Source organism: Equus przewalskii, unplaced genomic scaffold (genome assembly GCF_037783145.1).
Source record: "Equus przewalskii isolate Varuska unplaced genomic scaffold, EquPr2 ChrUn-13, whole genome shotgun sequence".
Classification (NCBI taxonomy): domain Eukaryota; kingdom Metazoa; phylum Chordata; class Mammalia; order Perissodactyla; family Equidae; genus Equus; species Equus przewalskii.
In genome coordinates, this window is record NW_027228750.1 from 50,191 (window position 1) to 76,041 (window position 25,851).

Here is a 25,851-nt window from a genome sequence, read left to right on the forward strand (position 1 = left end):
GTGCTCACTGCCCTGTCTAGATAACTAGTTATTCATGAAGGAGACTCAGCTCTACTCTGTGGCACAGTTATCACACAGAGCACACAACAAGAACCACAGGAGTTCCTACAACTCCAAAGAAGTTATGCTTCTGTTCCACTTTTCTTACAGAGGCCCAGTGAGTAAAGGCTCCTGGGGCATTGTGGGCTCCCAGACGTCTTGTGCCTTCTAGGCCTGTTTCTCTCAATACTGTAATACCATATACACACTTTTGTCTAGCTATATGTCATGCTATGAAATCCTCAGCATTAAACAGGCCAAATGTGCAGACAGAAGTTATGCATCTTATCTTAGTTTTCCCCAAACAAGAGAGGACACGTGGTCTCCCTGAGTGCAGGAAATCTCTAAGATTGGTTAGTTTGCCTTGTGTCAAACTGATTCTAGGTTCTTAAAACTTGAGAAATTAATACCAAGTGGAAACTAACAGGACAATTCCCAAGCAAACATACAGCATTGTTAAAAGGGGTAGCTCGTCGTAGTCTGATGGGATGAAGTAGGTCTACTGGTACTTTCTAATTTTCCATGGATTTGAGATCTTCAGATGTCACCATTGCTTTCACAACCAGGATTATCAGTTACCTGGGGGCTGTTGGCTTGTCTCTTTCCTCATCCTTCTGATCTTTTATAGGTTCTGCAAATAAATTTGGACAGGGCCAGTCATAATAAAATGTTGCTTCTTGACACATTACCAACCCAGGCGCCTGTTTAAACACAGGGACATAAGTATTCTCAGCGTGAGAACAGGATGGCCTGAGAATATTCCAGGAGGCCTCAGGTTGTGTCTTCTGAAAAGTGACCAGGCTTCCTTTCCTGAGTCATAGGGCAGACTGTCTCTGAATTGGCAGATCACTACAACAAAGTTCTCTTCCCTGAACCTGGGCAAAGAGTTCAACATATTCTTCCAGAGGTCATGAGGAGCTCATCTAGTTCATCTTGGAAAGGCTGTTGCAAGATTCAGCTCTAACTCCATCAGATATGCTGGCTGCTGTTGGTTTGGATGAAGTTATAAACCGAGACTAGACTGATGGATGGAATTTATTCACTCATAAATAGGAAAGAATCTATAGTGCCACCTAGAGAACAGGATTCTTACTATTCAAAGTGGTGGAGGGTCCCAGGGTTCACACCACGCATTCAGGGAAAATTCCAGACACATTCAAGAGGTGTTTATCTTTTGACACTTAGATGGCTCCCTACTGAGGATAAACCAACTTAGAGGAGACAGAGACTGCTGTTTGGAGTGGAGCGGGCATGGTAACGGGGATGACAGAGATTTGGCCTGGGACTCGGAAGAGTGTTGAACTACCTGACCTATCTGATGTGCATGCTTAACACTGAGTCCTAGATTCTGATTGAAACCAAGTTAAGTCTCCAGGGCCAGACTGAAGAGATGACATATCTTGGCCTGGACAGGGACGTGGAGAACATGAATATGGACACTACCTGGGAGACCTGTTGGAGCTTTCTTCTCTTGTTGATGGGAGTACTCAGTAGCTGCAACCAGAGCAGAGAAGTCTTCATGCTCCTCAGACAAGAAAACATTGGTGCTGGGAGGCTAGTGTGAACCAGACGGGTACTGGTGACCTGAAGAAGTCATAGGGCCTTCATCCACTGAGCCCATCAAGGCTTCATTCATACTCTCTTTTTCCTGTAGCTCTGTGCTCAGGCTAGGGGAAAAAGGATATGATGAAACCAAGAAGGATTGGATGCCCGAGTCCCAGGTGGTCCTGATTGGTGTTAGAGAGAGTGGTCACAGAAAGTGAGGGACAGTCCCCTCAAAGAGAAGGTAAACAATCCTCCTATGATGAGGGCATGGTCTGGCTGCCCCTGAGGACAGGAGAGAGGGGAGTGGGCACTCAGTGAACTGGCCAGATAGCACTAAATGAGGAAGGAGAATCAACTCTACCTGTATGGTACAGAAATGGCACTCAGCAGACACTGAGAACCAGAACAGTGGCTCAACCATGTGGAGAAATGGTGTTGAATTTTACATACTGCCATCCAAGGAATACACGTTCCTGAAACATTGTAGATGCCCAGAGACATTGTGCCTTCTAGACTTCTTTCTATCAATATTGTGAAGGACATGATTTTTTTGGTCTAATTACATTTCTTGCTGTGAAATGCATGCCAACAAGCTACAGTCCAGCATACCAAAAGCAGATATCCATCTCATCTTAGATTCAGCCACAGAGGAGAGAACAGATGGATTCTGTGACTACAACAAATTCCCCGAGACTGGTTCATTTCCCTTACATAGGAATGACAAGTATCACAAAAGCAAATGAAAACCTCTTTAGAAGGCTATTTCCTGATCGGTTAAGTGAATGGAATAATTCAACCAGCAGTTTCTGTCACTTTTGCCTTAGAAATCTGTGGCTAGTGTTGACCTCTTGGTCTTTATTTGGGAACCATCCTCATATTTTACCCATCCTCTTCCAGGCCCTGATCATTCCTTGTTACCTGGGGTCCATTGATGCTTTTTCTTCTTTGTTCTCCTCCTCTGCATGATTTTCTGCAGACAAGTTCAGAAATTGCAAATTCAGAAATGTCCAGCAAGCACTAAGGAGTTCCATGGCACTCATTGTAAACACAATGGCCTGTCTGGTCATGAAGACATAAATACCCAAGTACAATTTCAGGATACACTGAGAGAATGGTACTGAAAAGTCTCTTATTTGTATTATATGAATGCCCTTTCTTGTTTTTATGGTACATCAGACACAGTTTCCCTGATGGCATGCTGTACGTGAAACTGGAAAAAATGTTAGAAACGTCTTTTGTTCCCAAGATCACCATGTACTTGTCCAGATTCCTTCTAGACTTCTACAATTGTATCATTTGTCTTGACATAAAGCTGGCTCTCAGGCACAGTGGGAACTATCTCTAACAAGACCATAAACAATCCTCTCAGTCTCCCCTCAAGACATCTAATGAGACTTCCAGTTTCTGGTCCAACATGTAAGGATCTTGAAAGTCATCACTCCTGTCCTCACAATAAGAAAATAGCTGAACAAACTGAAAATCAACCACTCTTCTTAGATCCATCAGAGAATGAAGGTCAGAGAGAGAACAACTGCCCCCCAATCTCGAAATACAAACATGCTAGGCAAACAAAGACAATTATAACTTTTTGAAGCAGAAACCTAGGTATGAGCCAGGACCAGAGTAGGAAAACTTAGCATGTAATAGACTAATTGCTGGAGACTCAGTGTGGAGAAGTTTGAGTTAAAAGCATCAGGGGGCCCAGTTGTAGGAGAAACCCAAGAGCTCTGGAGAGTTTTCTGTCCAGGAGCCCTATCACTTTCTCATATTGAAGACTAGAGAAAAATCTCCTTACACCTCTGACAGAGTGGAAGACAAGTAGCTATTGGGAGATACATCCAGAGCATTTTGTTTTTCTTGACAAAGCCTGCTCTCAAAGAAACTATTTGACCAGAGCCTAACCAACTGGGATTTTACCACATCCCAACTGACCTTGGGGAAAGGAAATACCCAATTCCAGAATCTCTAGCCTTCCTTTTCCATCTAGGGGAGTAGGAAGGTGAACCCGGAGAAGCTCTTGTGAAGGCCACAGCCCAGGGACACAGGCTGACTCAAAGACGGAGCCCTGATCATAGGACATGGTGGAATTACTAGACCAGGAATTTAAAACAACAGTGATTAATATGTAACGGCTCCAAAGGGAAAGATGGACAGCATGCAAGTAGATAAGGGTAAGGTAAGTAGAAAGATGGGAACTCTAAGAAAGAATCCAAAGGAGATGGTAGAAATGAAAAACACTGGGACAGAAATGAAGAGTGCCTTAGAGGTTCAACAATACACTGGACACGGCTGAGGAAAGAACCTGCGAGCTTGGAGAAATATCAATAGAAATTTCTGAAGCTGAAATGCAAAGAGGAAAAAGAATGAAAAGGAAGAGATTATACGAAAACTCTGGAATAATCACAAAAGGTGTACATATGTTTAATGTGACTATCAGAAGGAGCACAGAAGAAGTATTTGAAGCAATAATGACTGAGAATTTGCTGAAAACTTTTTCAGTTTTTGCAACCCAAAGTTTTTCTTTTTTTTTTTTAATATTGGCACATGAGCTAACAACTGTACCCAATCCTCTTTTTTCCTTCTGCCTTTTCTCCCCAAATCCCCCCAGTACATAGTTGTACATTTTAGTGTGGGTTCTTTTAGTTGTGGCATAGGGGATGCTGCCAAATTATGGTTCAATGAGGAGTGCGATGTACACATCCAGCATCTGAATCAGCGAAACCCTGCAATGCCGAGTGGAGCATGTGAACTTAACCACTTGGCCGTGAGGCCAGCACCCATAAAATGAATTATAGACATTGAACCTCAGATCAAGGAAGCTCAGAGAATACCAACGAGGAAAACACAAAAATGTATACACCTAGGAAAGAATATCATATTCAAAATGCAGAAAATCAAAGACAAAAAAAAGTCTAAATGAAGCCAGAGAGAAAAATATCTTACCCAGAGAAGAGTAAGGATAAGAGGTATATCAGACTTCTCTGAAACCATGCAAGCAAGAAGAGAAGGGAGTATAAGAAAAAACCCCACCCACCTCGAATTCTGTATCCAGTAAACTATCCTTCATAAGCAAAAGAAAAAGACAACATTCCTAGACAAATAAGAATTGAACGAATTTGTCACCAGTAGGCCTGCCGTGCAAGAAATGTTGAAAGAAATTCCTCAGAACAAAGGAAAATGATATAAGTCAGAAACTGGGATCTACACAAAGAAAGGAAGAGCATTTTGAAGCGATGAATTCAATTACAATAATTTATTTGTCTTTTTCTTGATTGATCTAACTGATAACAGTTCAAAACCATAGTTGCAACAATGGATTTGGATAAGCAGCTTATGGATAAGTGAAATGAATGACAGTAATGCTCTAACGGATGGGTGGAATGAATTGGGAATACTGTGTTATTAGGCACTTGTGCTAGGCATGAAAAAGAATACTGTTCTTTGAAAGAGCACTTGGATGAATTTTAAATGTACATTGCAAACTCCAGGGCAACCACTGAAAAAGATGAAAGAAACAATAAAAGTACAGTTGATATGCCAAGAGAGGAGAAAAAAACAGAATCACCTAAAATTCTTTTTTACAACCAGAGAAGACAGAAAAAGAGTGGAAGACAAAAAAAAAAAAAAAAGAAACCGAGAAAAAGAACAATGAATATAAAACAGTAACTAATATGGTAGACATTAATCCAAGTATATCAACAAAAACCTTCTAAGTCAGTGGTCTAAATACAATAATTAAAAGATAGACTGTCGGAGTGGCTGAAAAAATAAGACTTAATTAGATGTTGTGTATAAGAAATCCACTTTAAATAAAAAGACACAGATATAATAAGAGAAACAGGATGGAGAAAGATATAGCATGCTATCACTGATCAAAACAAAGCTGCAGTAGCTCAAACAATTTCAGACAAAGCAGACTTCAGATGAATGAAAGTGATCAGGGATAAAGAAGGGTATTACATAACAAAACAGGGTCCATTCTCTGAAGACATAACAGTTTTTAAGGTGCACCTAGGAGAAGAGCACGAAAATAACTGAGGCAAAAACGGAGACCTACAAGGAGAAGTAGATGAATCCAGCATTACAGTTGGAGATTTCAACACCCTTCTGTCAGAAACAGAGAAATCCAGCAGGCAGAAAATCAGGAAGGATATCCTTCAAATAAACAGCACCATCAATCAACTTGACAGAATCGACACTTCTATAATTTTTCATCAAACAAGGGATGAACACAGATTCTTCTCAGGCTCACATGGAACATTTTCTAGGGCAGGCACTATGCTGAGAATAAATGAGAAAAAAGACAGAGGATACAGATTAGTCATATGATAAATGAAAGAGGGACTGGCACTACTGATCCCATGGACATCAAATGGATAATCAAGGAATGTTAGGAACCAATCTGTGCCCTGAATTTTGAAATGGATCCATTACTTGAAACTCACAATCTACCAACATTCCCGCAAGGAGAAACAGATCATCTGAATAGGCTTATATCTACTACAGAAATTGAAACAACAAAAGAATCTTCCAAAACAGAAAGCACCAGGCCCAGATAAATTCACTGGTGAATTCTATCAAATATTTAAGGAAGAAATTAGGCCAGTTCTCTACAATCTCTTCCGGAAAATAGAAACAGAGGGAATACATCCTAACACATTCTATGAAGTCAGCATTCTCCTAATACAAAAACCAGACGAAGATGTTACGAAAAGGAAAACTACAGGCCAATCAGTCTCACAAACGTAGGTGCCAAAATCATCAACAAGATTTGACAAATTGGATCCAAGAAAGTATAAAAAGAATTATACACCACAACCAAGTGAGATTGATTCCAGCTATGAAAAGGGGGTTCAACACTCAGAACTCAATTAATGTGATTCACTGTCCATCAGGAAAGAAACATCTAGTTGGACCACTGTGGCCTGTACCCAGTGCATTTCTCCTCTCTGTTCCCACCCCGCCAGTGCTGGTCCTGTGATGGCCCCAAATGGGACATGGAAACCAGAACTGGTTAAAAAAAAGAATCCTTGTGAGTGGAATCTCTTGGAGCAGCTAAGTGCAGTCAGGGCACACGACTGCCTTACCTGGGCTGAGCTTTCGGGCAAGGCGCTCTGCCAGCCTGCATCCCTCAGCCAGTTGCTCTTGAAAGCCCTGACCCTGGAAGTTGGTAGGGTCATCGTGGGTGAGAAGCTTCCTGAGGTGCTGCTTGAGAAGCACAGAGACTTCTCTGGCTTTCTCTATCGTTTACCATAACTGGGCCAGCTCTTGAGCCTTATCTTGGATTAGGACATCACATTTCCTAAGGTGGCACAGAAGAGACCATTTAAACATGCAAAGAGTCGAACCATAGATTATAAGATTTTAAATGGAGATTTCTGTGAGAACATCCCCAGGGAGCTATTGTAGCAGAATTCTGGCACATGTGTCGTGACCTGCTGATGCCAGCCCTGATATCAGTTCCCCTACATTAAACCCAACATATGTGGGGTTAAAACCAAAGCACTGTTTCCCTGCTTACTCCCTGGCTCCAGAATACACTATATGCCATGGAGACAAACAGCCAAGTTCCCACACCTTGGTGGCTTATGATCTCCTCCTCCTCCCCACAAACAGCATCCCAAGGCCAAATGCAGGCTGGTGGGAAAGCTCAGACCAGTAAGGCCACTGACTTCCCCTGCCATCTACAAGCAGCCACATTTCCTCACAAATCTTTAAAAACACTCACCTCCCCTCTTTTGGGGAGATGAGATGAAATGAGACAAATGTGAGGGCTCACTCTCTTTTCCCGGCTGATATTACCCCAAATAAAAGCCTTTTCCTTGCCATAAGCATGACATTCCAGTTTCTATTTGGCCCATCTTGTGTGGCAGGTAAAGAACTATGTTTGTAGGTGATAACACTGCCTGTGGCAAAGAGAAACAAGAAGGTAAAACAAAGGGTTCCTGTGTATCCGAGAGTGCTCCTGTAGGATCCCTCGACATCCCATTTTTCTTTTTCTTCTTTCAGCAAAACCAAATGTCTCCCTAAACCTGCTTCATAAAGATTTCCCTTCACTTCCTTACTGAATGGCCATGTCCACTCCATACACATAGTGCCTGAGGTTTTGAATGGGCACAAATCCAGGCACAGAAATGTGACAGGTAGAGCTGGTGCTAATTGGAAAGATCACGAGAAGGTCAGTGTCAAGAAAAGAGCAACTAAGAAAAGTTTTTAGACTATAATTGACCTACAATATCCTATTAATTTTGGGCATGCATCATAGTGATTTGATCCTTATATACATGATGAAATGATCACCACAAGTCTTGCTACCATCTGTCACCATACAAAGTTGTTACAATATTGTGGACTACTGTCCCTATGCTCTACATTCCATCCCCATGAATTACTTGTTTTATATCTGAAAGGTTGTACCTCTTAATCCCCTTCACCCATTTCACCCGCCACCAACCCCTCCTCCCTCTGGTAATCACTAGTTTATTTCCTGTGTCTATGAGTCTGTTTGCTTTGTTTTGATTGTTTGGTTTGTTCTTTAGAATCCATATACAGGTGGAGGAAAGAAACTCTCCTAGACTGTTGTCGGGAATGGAAATTGGTGCAGCCACTCTGGAAAATACTATGCAGGTCTCTCAAAACCCTTAGAAAGACAGATTTTTTTTTTTTCAGAGAAAGTCTGACAAGCTGTAGTCAGTCAGGAGGTGATTGTGATTAAAGGTAAATGAAGTAGTGATTGCACAACATCGTGAATGTCCTAAATGCCACTGAATGGTTCGCTTGAATTTGGCCAGCTTTACGTTACATGAATTTTACCTCAGTAAATTTTATTTTAAAAACAGAGTGAAGGATCCTTTAAGTAATTGGAGTCCATAATTTAGCAATTATTGTTCTCTAATTGTGTTATACAAATTCGTATGCATGTGGTTACCATCAAAATTTATGCCCTTCCCCTGGCCCAGCATTGCTCCTTGCCCCCTTCAGAGATTCCTACAACTTCCCACCAGACGCCCAGCACAGAGCCCCCCTTACTTGAGCTTCTCTGCTAACGTTGGCTTCTCTGTCAGCTCCCCATCCTGGAACTGCAGCTTCTCCCCCAGCACCGATTCAATGATGTCTTTGCACGCTCCACACTTTGAGGAAAGACAGAGAGGCTGGCCTTAGTGGAAACTGGCCATGTTGCTGTGGTCACTGCCTGCAAGGGAGGAGGCAGGCTCCATCTTCTCTGAGGGAGATATAACCCCAGCACCAGGCTGTCCACTGAGATTTCCACATGCTATTGCTCAACCTCCCAAATACACGGCATTTGGTCACTCCTCATTTGACAGCTGAGCAAAGAGAAGCTCCAAGGCAGAGAAAGTGACCAGACAAGATTAGCTGGTGTTTGGCAAGGTCAGAATTCACATGCCCTGAGACTGACCCCAAGTCCTGGGCCACTTTACCAAGACTTGCAGCCTCTTGAGTAAAACACTAAGCAGAGGCATGAAGTAGCGATCCCTGTGTGCTCAGGAAGGCCCCTAGGCCTATTAACTGTTGGTTCCCCTGAGCTCAGAATTTCAAGGACAAGTACTTTCAAGATGAAATGTAAATTTATGTGAATACAATTCTGTAAAATATAAGGCATAACTATCAATCCCTGAAGGAAAGAGGCAGAGACTCTAGAAAAAGTTGTTGTCAATTGAAAGTAGTACAAGAAAGAACTAATAAATAGTGTTTCCTGTGTGTAAAGAACTGTTTTACTAACTTTACAGAAATAAACCATGTAATTCACTGCAATCATTCGAACAAGTAGGCACTATGACAGTGCCATATTAATGGAGGAGGAAACTGAGGCACAGAAAGAGCCACAGCTTGGATCTGAGCCCAGGATGAGTAGCTCAGTCTTCATCAATGCACTGTGTTACCTCACCACAAGATCTTGGGTGACTTCTTTCTTCTTCATCATCTTCAAAATTTGTTTCCTACAGTTATGTTATGGTTATAAAAAAAAGATGTATGGTTATAAAAAAAAGGAGCAAAATGGCGGGGTGAGCTGACCCGGGATTCTCTCCCCTCCAAAATACAACAAAAGATTGGAAGAACTGAATTTCAGAGAATAAACATAATGCCAGCTCGTTAGAAACCTACAATACCAAGAAGGCAGAGATCATAAACCTTGCTTACACCTTCAGAGGCACTGGAACGGTAGGAGAGAATACTGCTCCCTCCCCTAGAGTCTGCGATCGCTGCGGCGCGGGTCGGGAAGGAGTGGGGGAGGGGCCACGTGACCGGGGGATCATCCAGGACTCCTGCCACTGATTCAGTGGAGACCCGCTGGTGGGGGGAAAGCTTCCGTCCTCGGGGACCCCATAAATCAAGGGCCTTGGGAGACCAGAGAACAGAACTGATCTGAACCCAGACCGGCAAATGTGAGTAACAGCTCCTCCCCTCCAGCAAAGCCAGTGGGTGCAGCCATCTTGCCGCAAGGCGGAGAGCTCATAACACGTGGCTCTCGACCCCCATCTAGTGGCGACAGGCTGTAACTGCAACTGAATTCTAACACCATGAGGAAAAACCACTCCTCTACCATCCAGCAATTTATAAAAGCCCCAGACCAGAAGGAAAACAATAAAAACACAGAATTAAGTCCTGAGGACTTGGAATTAGGTAAACTAAGTGATAATGAATTCAGAGCAGCTATAATCAAAAAACTCAATGAGGTAGAGAGAAAGATAGAGAAACAAGCTGAGTTCTGGAGTTACTTCACAAAAGAGATTGAAATCATAAAGAAGAATCAAACAGAATTACTTGAGATGAAAAACACAATGGACCAGATAAAACAGAATACGGATTCCCTGAATGCCCATGTAGACAACATAGAGGAGAAAATTAGCATAATCGAAGATAGACAGCCTGAATGGTGCCAGACAGAGGAAGAAAGAGAGCTAAGAATTAAAAACAATGAGGAAAATCTCTGAGAGATAATGGATTCAATGAGGCATAAGAACATAAGGATCATAGGAATTCCCGAGAATATGGAAAAGGAAAATGGAGCAGAAAGTGTGCTTAACAAAATTATTGAAGAGAACTTCCCAAATCTAGGGATCAACGGAGAAATGTGTGTAGAGGAGGGTTTTAGATCTCCTAGATTTGTCAATGTAAAAAGACCTACTGCAAGGCACATAGTAGTAAAGTTGGCAAATAGGAATGATAAGGAGAGAATACTCAGGGAAGTGAGGGAAAAAAAGAGAATAACCTATAAAGGAGCCCCTATCAGACTGTCAGCGGATTTCTCTACAGAAACCCTACAAGCCAGGAGAGAATGGAGTGATATATTCAAAGCTTTAAAGGATAAAAATCTTCAGCCAAGAGTACTCTATCCAGCAAGAATTTCCTTCAGATATGAGGGAGAAATTAAATCTTTTCCAGACAATCAAAAGTTAAGGGAATTTGTAACTAAAAGCCCTCCATTACAAGAAATCCTCAAGAAGGCTCTCATACTTGAAAAAAGAAAAAAGGGAGAAAGGGGACACAATCCACAGACTAGGGAGACCGATGGATAGAACCAGAACAGGATAGCAAATATTCAATTATAACATTAGGGTAAAGGTAAGGAAACTACCAAAACAAGGACGATCTTAGCACTCTAACTACAAATGAATAAGACGAGTTGGAATAAAAAATGAAAATAATTATTTAGGAGGGGAAGAGCAAAGGGTCTAAATCAGTATTGGTCAAGTAGGTAAGAGACCACCAGAGAACAGACTATATTATACACGAGATTCTAAATACAAACTTCAAGGTAGACACTAAAATAAAGTACAGAACAGAGTCACAAATCATAAATAAGGAAAAATCTAAGAAACCCAGCATAAGAAATTGCAGTATTAAATGGGTAGGCTAAAGCACACAGGAAAAGGAACACAGGAAAACAAGATAATGAGCGACAGATTAACAGCATTAAGTCCACATGCATCAATAATCACTCTCAATGTGAATGGATTGAACTCTCCAATAAAAAGACACACAGTGGCAAAATGGATTAAAGAACACGATCCAACAATTTGTTGCCTCCAGGAAACACACCTCAGCCCCAAGGACAAACACAGACTCAGGGTGAAGGGGTGGAGGACAATACTTCAAGCAAATAGCAAGGAAAAAAAGGCAGGTGTTGCAATTCGCATATCAGACAAAGTGGATTTCAAAATAAGACAGGTAAAGAGAGACACAGAGGGACAATATATAATGATCAAAGGGACACTTCATCAAGAAGAAATAACGCTTATAAATATCTATGCACCCAACACAGGAGCACCAAGATTCATAAAGCAACTATTAACAGACCTAAAGGAAGATGTTAAAAACAACACAATAATAGTAGGGGACCTCAACACCCCACTCACATCAATGGACAGATCATCCAGACAGAAAATCAACAAGGAAATAGTGGAGCTAAATGAAAAACTAAAACAATTGGACTTAATAGACATATATAGATCACTCCACCCTGAAAGAGCTGAATACACATTCTTCTCAAGTGCACATGGAACATTGTCTAGGATAGACCATATGTTGGGAAACAAGGCAAGCCTCTACAAATTTAAAAAAATTGAAATAATAACAAGCATCTTCTCAGATCATAGTGCTATAAGCCTAGAAATTAATTACAAGGAAAAAGCTGAGAAAGGCACAAAGATGTGGAGACTAAACAACACATTACTGAACAAGCTACGGATCATTGAAGAAATTAAAGAAGAAATAAAAAAATACCTGGAAACAAATGAAAATGATAGCATGCCATACCAACTCATATGGGATACAGCAAAAGCTGTATTGAGAGGAAAATTCATCGCAATAGACGCACATCTTAACAAACAAGAAAAATCCCAAATAAGCAACCTTAAAGCACACCTAACTGAACTAGAGAAAAAAGAAAAAATGAGGCCCAAAGTCAGCAGAAGGGGAGAAATAATAAAAATCAGAGCAGAAATAAATACTATTGAAACGAAAAAGGCAGTAGAAAGGATCAATGAGACAAAGAGCCGGTTTTTTGAGAAGATGAATAAAATTGACAAACCACTAGCCAGACTTACAAAGAAAAAAAGGGAGAAAGCTCAAATAAACAAAATCAGAAACAAGCGAGGAGAAATAACAACAGACTCTGCAGAAATACAACAGATTATAAGAGAATACTACAAAAAACTATATGCCAACAGAATGGATAACCTAGAGGAAATGGATAAATTCTTGGACTCCTACAATCTCACAAAGCTCACTCAAGAAGAGGCAGACCATTTGAACAGACCAATCACAAGGAAAGAGATTGAAACAGCAATCAAAAACATCCCGAAGAATAAAACCCCAGAACCAGATGGCTTTCCTGGGGAATTCTATCAAACTTTCAGAAAGGATTTAATACCTATCCTTTTCAAGCTATTCCAAAAAATTAGGGAAAATGGAACACTTCCTAACACATTCTATGTGGCCAACATCACGCTGATACCAAAACCTGACAAGGACACCACGAAAAAAGAGAACTACAGGCCAATATCACTGATGAACATAGATGCAAAAATTCTAAACAAAATTTTGGCAACCAGAATTTAGCAATTCATCAAAAGAATCATACATCAGGATCAGGTGGGATTCATACCAGGGACACAGGGATGGTTCAACATCCGCAAATCAATCAACATGATACACCACATCAACAAACTGAGGAATAAAAACCACATGATCATCTCAATAGATACAGAGAAGGCATTTGACAAGATCCAACAGCCATTTATGATGAAAACTCTGACCAAAATGGGCATAGAAGGAAACTACCTCAACATAATAAAGGCCATATACGACAAACCCATAGCCAACATCATACTCAATGGGCAAAAACTGAACCCCATCCCCCTGAAAACAGGAATGAGACAAGGATGCGCTCTATCACCACTCTTATTTAACATAGTACTGGAGGTCCTGGCCAGAGCAATCAGGCAAGAAAAAGGAATAAAAGGAATCCAAATAGGGAGGGAAGAAGGGAAAGTCTCGCTGATGGCAGACAACATGATCTTATATATAGAAAACCCCAAAGAATCCATTGGAAAACTGTTAGAAGTAATCAACAACTACAGCAAAGTTGCAGGGTATAAAATCAATTTGCATAAATCCGTGGCATTTCTATACTCCAGTAATGAACCAACAGAAAAAGAACTCAAGAATACAATACCATTCACAATCGCAACAAAAAGAATAAAATACCTTAGGGTAAATTTAACCAAGGAAGTGAAGGACCTATATAATGAAAATTACAAGGCCTTTCTGAGAGAATTGGATGACGACATAAGGGGATGGAAAGACATTCCATGTACATGGATTGGAAGAATAAACATAGTTAAAATGTCCGTTCTACCTAAAGCAATCTACAGATTCAACACCATCTCAATCAGAATCCCAATGACATTCTTTACAGAATTAGAACAAAGAATCCTAAAATTCATATGGGGCAACAAAAGACCCCGAATTGCTAAAGCAATCCTGAGAAAAAAAGAACAAAACGGGAGGCATCACAATCCCTGACTTCAAAACACACTACAAAGCTACAGTAATCAAAACAGCATGGTACTGGTACAAAAACAGGTGCACAGATCAATGGAACAAAATTGAAAGCCCAGAAATAAAACCACACATCTATGGACAGCTTATCTTTAACAAAGGAGCTGAGGGCATACAATGGAGAAAAGAAAGTCTTTTCAACAAATGGTGCTGGGAAAACTGGAAAGCCACATGGAAAAGAATGAAAATTGACCATTCTTTTTCACCATTCACCAAAATAAACTCAAAATGGATCAAAGACCTAAAGGTGAGACCTGAAACCATAAGGCTTCTGGAAGAAAACGTAGGCAGTACACTCTTTGACATCAGTATTAAAAGGATCTTTTCGGACACCATGCCTTCTCAGAGAAGGGAAACAATAGAAAGAATAAACAAATGGGACTTCATCAGATTAAAGAGTTTCTTCAAGTCAAATGAAAACAGGATTGAAACAAACAAAAAAAACCCCACTAACTGGGAAAAAATATTTGCAAGTCATATATCTGACAAAGACTTAATATCCATAATATATAAAGAACTCTCGCAACTCAACAACAAAACATCAAACAACCCAATCAAAAAATGGGCAGGAGACATGAACAGACATTTCTCCAAAGAAGATATACTGATGGCCAATAGGCACATGAAAAGATGCTCATCATCACTGATCATCAGGGAAATGCAAATCAAAACTACACTAAGATATCACCCTACACCCGTTAGAATGACAAAAATATCTAAAACTAATAGCAACAAATGTTGGAGAGGTTGCGGAGAAAAAGGAACCCTTATACACTGCTGGTAGGAATGCAAACTGGTGCAGCCACTATTGAAAACAGTATGGAGATTCCTCAAAAAATTAAAAATAGAACTACCATACGATCCAGCCATCCCCCTGCTGGGTATTTATCCAAAGAGCTTGAAGTCAGCAATCCCAAAAGTCCTATGCACCCCAATGTTTATTGCAGCACTGTTTACAATAGCCAAGACGTGGAAGCAACCTAAGTGTCCAGCAACAGACGAATGGATAAAGAAGATGTGGTACATGTATACAATGGAATACTACTCAGCTGCAAAACAGAACAAAATCATTCCATTTGCAATAACATTGATGGACCTTGAGAGAATTATGTTAAGTGAAATAAGCCAGCGAGAGAAAGATAACCTGTGTATGACTCCACTCATATGAGGAATTTAAAATTATGGACTAAGAACAGTTTAGTGGATACCAGGGGAAAGATGGGGTGGGGGGTGGGCAGAAAGGGTGAAGTGGTGCTCCTACAACATGACTGGCAAACATTAACGTACAACTGAAATTTCACAAGATTGTAACCTATCAATAACTCAATAAAAGAAAAAGATGTAAGTAAAACTTTGTTCCGTCTCAAAACCTCATCTCTTAACTTTCTTAAATAGCAGCTTTCAATTTTCAGTTTTCTCTGCATCAGTCATTTTAAAATAACCACTCCCACGGTGGTTTATTGAAAGATAACACCCATTCAGACTCAGAGTTGCCAAGATTCCTTCTAATCACTGTTGTGCACGAGCCCCCATTCTCACGATCCCTTTTGTGACCACAGTCCCCTCTTACTGAACAGGTGATGGAGCTTCCAATTGCGAGGCTGACTGTGGGAGGGAAGGGCCTGCCACAGACACTGGCTTGAATTTTTATTGGGGCTGGTGGCCACCCCCACTTACCGTCATTCTCACTTTGGCCCAATGTCTCACAGCCCAGACCCTCAAGGTCACCCGGACCTGCTGGAAGTCCTGCATCACCAAAGGTTCACCAGCTCAGAGAGAGACAGAAGAGGGGGTACGGATTCTCTCATTTCCCCAGAAACATCCTCTACCTCACCCCAAGAGGCAAAGTGGCATCCTTGGACTCAGAAAGAAGAGCCTGTGCTCAGCAAGCACGGCTTCCCACTCAGCAGGGTCATCTCTCTCTTGATGGCATCACTCATGGATACCACAGTGTCAGTGAGGAGCACACTCATCTTCAGGCTCCTGTAAAGCAGGGAACATCACCTGCTTCCACCAGTGTGTACCATCACCCCATCTCCCCAGTGTAAGGAGCACAGAGCTTCACCAGTGGGACCTCAGAGAAGCCTGAACTGATGGAGCTCATTAGTCCCGGACATTTAGGCCAAGAGTGATGCAGGATCTGGTCCCATACAGAGAGGATGCTGACAGAAAGAGGTTAGCCTGTTCCAGAGAGAAACACGTAGTTCTGTGCCTGCACCAGGAATCAATCACTGGGATTTTAACTCTAATCCCACCTACACCTCACTGCCAATCTGGAAAAGTCCCTCAACTCTTTGGGCCTCGCTTTGTCCATGCTCAGCAAACTGAGGGTAAAATACCCACTTGCACCTGTCCTCCAGCAATGTCAGTGGAAGTAGTGAGCGACATCACAACACCTGAACACTCAACAGGAAACAGGTCAATGAAGGAGGAGACAATCAGCCCAATGTATAGAATTATGTGTAATGTACACAACCATGAGTTGGTTGGTAACAAACCCATGGGATAAATCTATGTTTATACTGACTCTTGGGTCCTGTCAAATGGACAGAGCATTGGGAAACAAAACATTGGACTGTACAAAGAAAGTCAGTTTGGACACTGCCTTTAGAAAACGATTAAACAGATATAAATAAAGCACATTTAAAGGTGTTTGCAAGCCATGTTTTAGTGCTGTCACTCAGTTTGACATCATGGTGCAAGGCTGACTTTGAAGGCCAAGCAGAAATGGTTTCTAGTGCTCAATCCTCTGCTCACTTGATGTGTGATCTTGGGAAACTGTGTAGTCTTTCAGAATTTTCTCGGAAGAGGATAAAACCTGACTAAAGCATAACCAGAAGGACCTGCAACTAGAATATACAACTATGTTATACAACTATGCACTGGAGGGCTTTGGGGAGAAGAAGAATAAAAAACCTGACTACAGGATAGTTCATAGGATTAAATATGAACACCCGAACAATAATAGGCCCTAAGAACATACATGACGTTGAGAGCTCCTTTACTCACTGTAAATCTGTAGCCAGAAAACTATTGGCAGACAGCAGATTAGTTGTTCTTAAAAAAACATTTTCCCACCATTTCTGGAAAGAAGTCATGGATGCAGTGTATAGAATTGGAGAGGCACAAGAGCCTCTTGAACAGCCATCCCCAAACCCTGAAGCGGGGCTCGTTTCCATCAGAGACCAGAGAGGAAAGTCTTGCCTAAGCCCAACCCCTGCAGTCTTCCCTGACTGCAGTGGACTGAGGGCGTCCACTCTAGCTCTAGAACAAGCTGGGCTCCCAAGGGTTTCTCAGAAAAACACTCAATCAGTGGTTCCACCCTAAAGATATTGAACAATTTTTGAAACCAGGAGACGTCAAGGAGAAGCTGAAGCACATAACCAGAACTCTCTCCTGAATCAATGCCTGGATGTCAATAAATACCATTTCCCAGATCTCTGTTCTGTTTTGTGTGTGTGTGGAAGATTAGCCCTGAGCTAACTGCTGCCTATCCTCCTCTTTTTCCTGAAGAACACTGGCCCTGAGCTGACATCCATGTGCATCTTCCTCTACTTTATACGTGGGACGCCTACCACAGCGTGGCTTTTGCCAAGGAGTGCCATGTCTGCACCCGAGATCCGAAGCAGCGAACCCCAGGCCAGTGAGAAGCGGAACATGCGAACTTAACCGCTACGCCACCAGGCTGGCCCCTCAGATATCTGTTGTAGTACATGGATGCTCCATTGGAGTGGTGGGCAGGCCTGTGAATATCAAACAAGGAGGATATAAGTAAATATCAATTTATAGGAATCAAAATTCAAAAATGTCCCCCTTTACTAACCCAGGAAAGTTCTAATTCAAAGCATTGTGTTGAAAAAAACAGAGGTTTAGATCTTTGTGAGCTTTGATTAGGTAATGGTTGCTGAGATATGACAGCTAAAGCAAAAACAGTCAACGAATAAGTAGATCGACTGGACTTCACCAAAATTAAAATTTTCTGTGCTTCAAAGGATGCTAACAAGGAAGTGAAAGGACAACCCACAGAATCAGAGAAGATAGCTGCAAAACATGTACCCAATAAGCGTGTAGTACCCAGAATATTTAACGAACTCTTACAATGCAACAGTAAAAAGACAAATAATCTATGAATGGAAAAAGCATTCGAATAGACAGTTCTCCATAGAAGATGTACAAATGGTCAATAAGAACATGAAAGGACACTCAATATCATTAGTCATTAAGAAAATGGAAATCAGACCCACAATGAGATACCACTTCACAACCACTACTATGATGTATTAAAAGACAGGAATAGCAAGTGTTGAGGAGGATGTGGAGAAACTGGAATCCTCGTGCATTGCTCGTGGGAATGTAAAATGGCACAATTGCTTTGGCAAACAGTTTTTCACTTCCTCAAAGTTAAATATAGAGCTGATGTAGACATAGCAATTCCACTGCTAGGTATACATCCAAGAGAACTGAAAACATATGGTCACAAACAAACTTGCACATGAACATTCATAGCAGCATTATGCATAGTAGCCCAAAGTAGAAACAACCCAAATATCCATCAACTGATGAATGAACAATATGTAGCATAGCCATAAATGAAATACTATTAAGGTATGAAAATAATAAAAGTACTGATACATGCCAAACCATGGGTCAACCTTGAAAACAGTATGCTAAGAAGCCGGACACGAAAGACCACATGTTGAATAGTTCGTTTTAGAAGAAATGTCCAGATTCGGCAAGTCCATAGAGAGAGAAGGTAGATAAGTGGTTGCCAAGGGCTGGGAGAATGGGAGAATAGGAAGTAACTGCCAATAGGTATGGCGTTTCATTTTGGAGGTAATGAAAACCTTCAGAATTTAGGTAGTGGTGATAGTTTCACCACCCTGCAAATAGACTGAAAGTCACTGACTTGTACACAAAATGCTGAATTTTACTGCTTATGAATTATGCCATGATGATAACAATAAGGCAGCAATGTGACTTTGCACAGTCCCATGCTCTGTATTTTCGTGAAACAATGTGTCTCAAATTAATAACCAGAGGCCAGAATATGATGCTATTAGCCTTTTGTGAAAAATAAATCGGATGAAAAAATTAAACTCAGGAAAATTTGGGGAGCAATGAGGTATAGGCGAAGAAAGTACCTCCCAGGGAAGACATGACACAAGAATGAACTGGAAAATGTGGGAAGAAGATTTGAGGGGAGAGGGGGACTACCTGACCCCTGGCTTCAGCCCTTATGGCCAGGAGACCTTGGGCCAGTTACAGACCCTTTCCGTGCCTTGGTTTCTTCATCTGCAAACCAGGGAAATGTCATGCTTTCCTCGCAAGTCAATGGTGAAGGTTAGAATTAATAATTTATCTGAAATAATCATCCCCAAACTGTGAGGAAGGTCAGTGACAGCAGTGGGCCCTCAACCTGTTTCACATCTGAGCAACTTCAGCAAATACATTCCATGCCCCACCTCCGCCCATTGAATCAGAATCGCTACAAGTGAGGACTGTGAACTTGATTTGTACTAACCCTCCCAGATGACTCTTATAATGATTCACCCCCCGGGGTGGGAAACACTGAGCTGTGTAACTTTTACCCAAAAGACAAAAGTGGGACAGAGCAGAACCACAAGGACATTTCCAATCCATTCTCTAAAGCAGACGAGGAACTGTTGGAGGACCCTAGAATGCAAAGGGACCTGGCATGGCTGACCCCGTTTTAAGCTCATCCAGTTTATGGCAGAGACACAAGCCCTTGGGGACATATGCCTGAGGTACCTGACACTACACCTTGAAATAGTGAAAGCTCTCATTTCAAATCCCGGCTTGCTTTGAACAGAAGTTAAATTTACCCTCTTTTGCTCATTGAGGGGACCAGTCTTCCACAAGTCTCTTACCTTACAAAATGTAATCATATCGGGATTAATGCAAATTTCAACAGAGAAGATTAAATGAGAAAGTCTTATAAATATTCTAGCCACTAAACAAGAAACCACAACATTAGCAAGTTCAGGACAGTTCAGCCCAATAGATCACAGGCACTGAGACAAGACTCCTGACCTGAGTTACAGGGAGGTCATCTTTCCTGTCGTTTGTCATCATGCCAACTAAGAAGGTGGGAAAGCAGCTACCCATTCTCAGATATGGGTCGCTTTTGCCTCCAGACTGTGTCTGACGTCCTGACACCATAAGCATTTCAGGGAGACTCTGGAAGATCCCAGCCGTCACTTCTGCTATTGGACGTGCATGGAGCTGGGTTACTAGAACAAGGGAGTGCTCTAGAAGTAAAGCCAGTCACAGAGAAAGAGAAAGAGCACAGTAAATTGACAAACGCAGGACAAAGACAAATAAGTTTCTACTACTGTTCCAAAACGCAAAGCAATCACTTATTTGCTCATATAAATAAGAACTGTTTTTCGTATTTTTTTCTATTTTTAATTTGGCCAAGTAAATTACTCAATGCCCCTCTTCTTCAAGTTTTTTACTTTTTGCTTATGGACAATAATATTACCTGAAATGATTATAATGAAAATAAAGTGCCATTCTATGTGTACAGAGCTTCTTAGAAAAATTCCCTGCACAATGTTACTCAATGCACTATGACTGTTATTATGATTACTATAATTAGCACTGCAAAACGCTCCTCCCTGTGACCTCAAGTATGTCATGTAACTTTTGCGAGCCTTCAGTTTCGTCACTTTTAAAGTGAAGGAATTTGACAATTTTTTCTTTCTCCAAGCGAAGGTTGGGTCCCATAAACACTAGAAAATAGGTTTCTTTAAAGCCTTTGACAGATCTCACTCATCAATATCATTCCACAGCATAGTTGGAGGATGGCATGGGATGGGGAGCAGATAAGCTTCCACAAGTGGTTGATCCAGGCCTCCATCCTTCACTTTGACATGAATGCTGGGCCACACATGGTCACACCAGTTGCAGCCTTAACTCAGGCAAGTCCAGCAGCTAACCTGAAGAGGCCGATGCGACAACGAGTCTGCCAAGTCTCAGGCTCACAAGACCCAGTTGAGACCAGATGCAGAGAAAGTGAAGAGAGGGTTCAGGGCATCGTTTTTCCTGCCTTGCTCTCCTTCTCTTTGAAACCTCAGCATCATTGTCACTGAACCCCATTGCACATGTACACTGTGGATCATCAACCATCCCTGACCCTTGACCTTGAACTGACCGTGTTCTCTTAGTGGAATACAACTACAGGTCAGTGGCATGAGGACAACTTAAAGTGATCTATCTAGCGATGTTCCATAAAAACTGCCCTGGATCTGTGTCTGTGCAATATGTAGATGAATTGAAGGAACATAGAAAAGTATCTTCATGTTTACAAATCTTTCCAAAAGAAATGAGCACGACATGTATTCCGGGATGTATACCTAAACTATTTTAATCATTTTGACAGCTCAGAAAGAGCTCTTGTGGGACTAGAATGAAATCCATGAGTAAGAAATATGACGTATGTTGTTTAGCGACATTAAAGGCATCCTCTTCAAACATGGTGAACAACATTTTGATGAACAACATCCAAAAAGCAACCAAGAAATGGAGGAGGAGTTTGGGAGGTAGGGATGTTAAACTTGACTTGCTGCCCCAGTGATGGAAAAGAAGCCAACGTGACACAAGGATACAGCAAACAGAATATTTAGAGTTTCAGGACAGAGCACATTTTTTTAAATGAGTTCATTCTTTTATATGGTACTCTGCTGTTGTCCTACATTTTTTAATGGATATAGAAAAAACGGTAGAAGAACATCATCATGATAGTCTAAAAATTTGACCTCTTTCCCTTGTGGAAAAACCTTAAGCTCTGCTTTAATTTAAGGAGAAGGTTGCATGACTTCATGACAGCCCTCAAGAAAATAAAACTTGTTGGGAAACTATTTCTGCCTTGATGTTTTTCTAAACATACAAGAACGAACACTGAGAAACTGTTATGCTTAGATATGTCTTGGAAAGAGATAGGTTGGTACTATCAGCACAAGGGTAGACACCTCTTCAGAGTGGCTGCTGAGGGGTGGTCCCCATCAGTGGTGACCTTCAGAAGAGACCAGGTGGCCTTGTGTATCAGCATGGCCTAGGCAACTGGAAGGCAGGGGCTCGTAAGATTCCATGACAGCCCCCACCTTCCAATTCTGCTATTGAAACTCCAGATGGTTACCTGGCACTCTGGTTCCTCCCTCCGTCACTCATGTTGGAGTGTGAGCTACAGGCAGTGCCTTTGGCTCTGAGCTCTGGCTTCTTGAATCTTGTTTTGGGGGTTACAGACTTGCTAGTGTTGTGGGGTGTTGATCACGTTGTTCCCAACAGTAAGTTAAGAATTCCTGGATCCTCACACCTCAGTCCTCATTAAACCTATTCGCTTTCACTTGTTTTTAACCCATTCTGTCTCTGGGTCTCTTCTCCCCAGTCCCTGCCCTACCTCTTCTGCCCCACGTCACCATGGCAGTTTCTCTTGGCCCTGTGTGTGATCCAGGGGTCAAAATGACCCTCCTGGAAATCAACCAGGAGCTTCAGTCCCAGATGTAACAAAGGAAACAGGACTTTCGAGACCTCAAAGAGAAGTTCCTTGTCTCTGAGTCCACAGCCTACATGCTGGCCAACCAGCTTCAGAAATACAGTAAGTCCTGCAGGTCACCAGAGTGATGAGTGACCACTGTGTTCCCCCTAAGAAACTAAAAACTCTCCAGACCTTTTCTTCTGTTCCCCTAGGCAAAATAAACTTCATTCTGACCACAATCCAGGAAAGGTACAAGTGGGTATTTTACCCTCAGTTTTTTGAGCATGGACAAACCGAGGCCCAAAGAGTTGAGGGATTTTTCCAGATTGGCAGTGAGGTATAGGTGGGATTAGCATTAAAATCCCAGTGACTGATTCCTGGTGCAGGCACAGAACTGCCTGTTTCTCTGTGTAACAGGCTAACCTGTTTCTGCCAGCATCCTCTCTGTACGGAATCAGATCAGCATCACTCTTGGCCTAAGTGTCCGGGACTAATGAGCTCCATCAGTTCAGGCTTCACTGAGGTCCCACTGGCAAAGCTCTGTGCTCCTTACACTGGGGAGATGGGGTGATGGTACACACTGGGGGAAGCAGGTGATGTTCCTGCTTTACAGGAGCCTGAAGATGAGTGTGCTCCTCACTGACACTGTGGTATCCATGAGTGATGCCATCAATACAGGGACAACCCTGCTGAGCGGGAAGCAATGCTTCCTGAGCACAGGTTTTTCTTTCTGAGTCCAAGGAAGCCACTTTGCTTCTTGCAGTGAGGTAGAGGGTGTTTCTGGGGAAATGAGAGAATCCGTACCCCCTCTTCTGTGTCTCTTTGAGCTGGTGAACCTTTGGTGATACAGGACTGCCAGCAGGTCTGGGTGACCTTGAGGGTCTGGGCTGTGAGACATGGCCAAAGTGAGAATGACGGTAAGTGGGGGTGGCCACCAGCCCCAATAAAAACTCAAGCCATTGTCTGGGGCAGGCCCTTCCCTCCCACAGTTAGCCTCGCAATTGGAAGCTCAATCACCGTTCAGTAAGACGAGTCTGTGGTGACGAAAGAGATCGTGAGAACAGGGGCTCGTGCAAAACAGAGTGATTAGAAGGAATCTTGACAACTCTGAGTCTGAATGGGTGTTATTTTCTAATAAACCATCGTGGGAGTGGTTAATTTAAAATGACTGATGCAGAGAAAAGCAAACATTGAAACCTGCTGTTTAAGAAAGTGAAGAGATGAAGTTTTGAGAAGGACTAAGTTTTTCTTACAGCTTTTTTTTATAGGCGTAACATAACTGTAGGAAACAAATTTTGAAGATGATGAAGAAGAAAGATGTCACCCAAGATCTTGTGGCGAGGTAACACAGTGCATTGGTGAAGACTGAGCCAATCTTCCTGGACTCAGATCCAAGCTGTGGTTTTTGCTGAGCCTCACAGTTTCCTCCTCCATTAGTATGGCGCTGTCATAGTGCCTACTTCTTTGAGTGGTTGCAATGAATTACATGAATTATTTCTGTAAAGTTACTAAAACAGTTCTTTACACACAGGAAACACTATTTATTAGTTCTTTCTTGTACTGCTTTGAATAGAAAACAACTTCTTTTACAGCCTGTGCCTATTTCCTTCAGGGATTGATGGTCATGACTTGTATTTTTCAGATTTGCATTCATATACATTTATATTTCATCGTGAAGGTACTTGTCCTTGAAATTCTGAGCTCAGAGGACCCAACCATCAGTAGGCCCAGGGGCCTTCCCCAGCACACAGGGATCGCTACTTCATGCTGCTGCTTAGTGTTTTACTCAAGAGGCTGCAAGTCTTGGTAAAGTGGCCCAGGACTTGAGGTCAGTCTCAGGACATGTGAATTCTGACCTTGCCAAACACCAGCTAATCTTGTCTGGTCACCTTCTCTGCCAGGGAGCTTCTTTGTGCTCAACTCTGAAATGAGGAGTGACCAAATGCCGTGTATTTGGGAGGCTGAGCAATAGGATGTGGAAATCTCAGTGGAAGCCTGGTGCTGGGGTTGTATCTCCCTCTGAGAGAAGAAGATGGAGCCTGCCTCCTCCCTTGCAGGCAGTGACCACAGCAGCATGGCCAGTTTCCACTGAGGCCGGCCTCTCTGTCTTTCCTCAGAGTGTGGAGCATGCAAAGACATCATTGAATCGGTGCTGGGGGAGAAGCTGCAGTTCCAGGAGGGGAAACCGACAGAGAAGTCAACGTTAGTGGAGAAGCTCAAGTGAGGGGGGCTCTGTGCTGGGCGTCTGGTGGGAAGTTGTAGGAATGTCTGAAGGGGGCAAGGAACAACTCTGGGCCAGGAGAATGGCCCAAATTTTCATGGCAGCCACATGCGTAGGAATTTGCATAACACGATTAGAGAACAATAACTGGTAAATTATGGACTCCAATTACTCAAAGTTTCCTTGACTCTTTTTTTTAAAATAAAATGTATTGAGGTGAAATTCACATAACCTAAAGTTGACTAAATTCGAGTGAAACATTCAGTGGCATTTAGGACATTCAGGATGTTGTGCAATCACTGCCCCATTTACCTTTAATCACAATCACTTCCTGACTGACTACAGTTTGTCAGACTTTCTCTGAAAAAAAGCTGTCTTTCTAAAGTTTTTGAGAAACCTCCACACTGTTTTCCACAGTGGCTGCACCAATTTCCATTCCCAACAACAGTCTAGGAGGGTTTCTTTTTCTCCACCTCTATACGGAATCTAAAAAACAAACCAAGCAAAACAAACAGACTCATAGACACAGGAAAAAAACTGGTGATTAGCAGAGGGAGGAGGGGTTGGGGTGGGTGAAATGGGTGAAGGGGATTAACAGGTACAACCTTCCAGTTATAAAATAAGTAAGTCATGGGGTTGGAATGTAGAGCATAGGGACAGTAGTCCACAATATTGGAACAACTTTGCATGGTGACAGATGGTAGCTAGACTTATCGTGGTGATCATTTCATCATGTATATAAAGACCAAATCACTATGATGTACACCTGAAGCTAAGACGATATTGTATGTCACTTATACTCCCCCAAATGTTTCTTAAATGCTGTTTTCTTGGCACTGACCATCTCGTGTTCTTTCCAATTAGCACCAGCTCTGCCTGTCTACATTTCTGTGCCTGGATTTGTGTCCATTCAAAACCTCAGGCACTATGTGTATTTTTCCATGGAGTGGACATGGCCATTCAG

The 25,851-nt window shown here is 42.0% G+C and overlaps 2 long non-coding RNA genes across 2 annotated transcripts in view; one reads left to right on the forward strand and one right to left on the reverse strand.

Annotated features, from left to right (window-relative positions):
* LOC103543933 (uncharacterized) overlaps positions 1-25,851 on the forward strand; it is a 107,871-nt gene that overhangs the window by 592 nt on the left and 81,428 nt on the right. The gene's annotated exons all lie outside the window — the stretch shown is intronic.
* On the reverse strand, positions 1,489-6,871 carry LOC139081660 (uncharacterized). The gene is made up of 3 exons (XR_011536846.1): positions 6,672-6,871; positions 2,503-2,554; positions 1,489-1,706 (listed from the first exon to the last, which is right to left on the reverse strand). It is a non-coding gene; the product is annotated as an uncharacterized lncRNA (long non-coding RNA).